Genomic DNA, 1,392 nt, shown 5'->3' on the forward strand with positions numbered 1-1,392 from the left:
TACTAGTTTGCTGTGTGACCTTGGGCCAGTGCTTTCCTCTCTGGACTCCAATTTCCTTGCAAATCAGAGTTTCATAGTTCTTTTTAAATCAGGGGGGATGATTCAAAACCTCTAGTGCCCCAACCCAGACCTGTTCAATCAGATCTCTGGTGGTGTCACCCAGGCCTTGGTATGCTTAAAACTCCTTCCTGGTAATTCTGTACAACCAGGATTGAGAAACCACTAATCTGGTGTAAATGTCTCATTCCCAGCTCTAAGGCCAACCGCTTTACTTAGGGCCAGTTACCGTGGGAACAAAACCATAAAGGGCAAGGAAGGCAGTCGGCCAAGTGGAACTCATGTCTTTAACTCTAGGGTTACCGTACATGCCAGGTGCTGGGAACATAATGATGCACAGATAGTAGGTGCTGTTCATTGGTTTGAGGTTGCAAGTATGTACAGCTGGCACGGGGGAACGTGCATTTGCTGAACACCCGGGCTGCAGTCCAGGCTCTTTACAAACAGTATTCAGTAATCGTGAGGTGGGCATCAGTGGCATTCACAGTTTACAGGTGAGCACACCTGAGGCTCAGAGCAATTGGTCTGAACCTCTATATCCAGCACGTGGCCGGGCCTGAATTCAAACCCACCTCTGCCTGACTCTCAAGCTCTTGATGGAAAAGTAGTCCCTCCCCAAGTCAAGAGGACGTAGAGAAAACCTGGGATCATTGTGGAGGACAGTGGTGGCCATGGTTTTTGTCTGACTATCATGGTTGTTTCTACTCTACTTCTGATTTTTTTTTTTTTATGAGGGAAGTGGCTGTCAATTGTGGGACCTGATTGTAGAGGTGGTCACATGATACAAACCAACCAGTCAGACCAAACTCTCCCTTTGGTCACAGTGATTAGTTCAGGGATAAACACATGCTCCATAAATGGCCAATCAGAATCTTCCCTGGGATTGATATACGAACACTGAGCTGGAGTGAAGGTTTTTTTGTGTTGGGGTTGCTAAGGTGGGATGCTATGAGTATAAGGTTGCAAGGGACCATCAAACCTGACCCCTGGAAAGAGAGTGTGTGCAAAATTGGGCCAAGCAGAGCTAAATCAGTGGTTCTTAAACATCTGAATGTATCAGAATTACCTGGAGAGTTTATTAAAACCCAGATTTCTGGGCCCAACTCCCATAGAGTCAGTAGGTTGTGGGTAGGGCCTGAGAATGTACATTTCTAACCGGCTCTCAGGCAATTCTCTGCTGGCCCAGGGCCACACTTTGAGAACCATAGAGCCTCCGGAAGAGCAGGAGCCTCCAGAAGAGCATTCTGGATGCCCGGATCCCCCCTAGCAGCACTGTGGCCGTGGAGGCAAGCAGCCCTATAGCTGCAGAAAGAGAGGGTGTCAGAGCATGAGGGC

General features: G+C 48.3%; 1 protein-coding gene across 1 annotated transcript in view; it reads right to left on the reverse strand.

The window, feature by feature from the left end:
• The window catches only part of ABCC6 (ATP binding cassette subfamily C member 6), a 52,688-nt gene that overhangs the window by 8,454 nt on the left and 42,842 nt on the right, over window positions 1-1,392 (reverse strand).

Source organism: Myotis lucifugus, unplaced genomic scaffold, assembly GCF_000147115.1.
Source record: "Myotis lucifugus unplaced genomic scaffold, Myoluc2.0 scaffold_376, whole genome shotgun sequence".
Taxonomy (NCBI): domain Eukaryota; kingdom Metazoa; phylum Chordata; class Mammalia; order Chiroptera; family Vespertilionidae; genus Myotis; species Myotis lucifugus.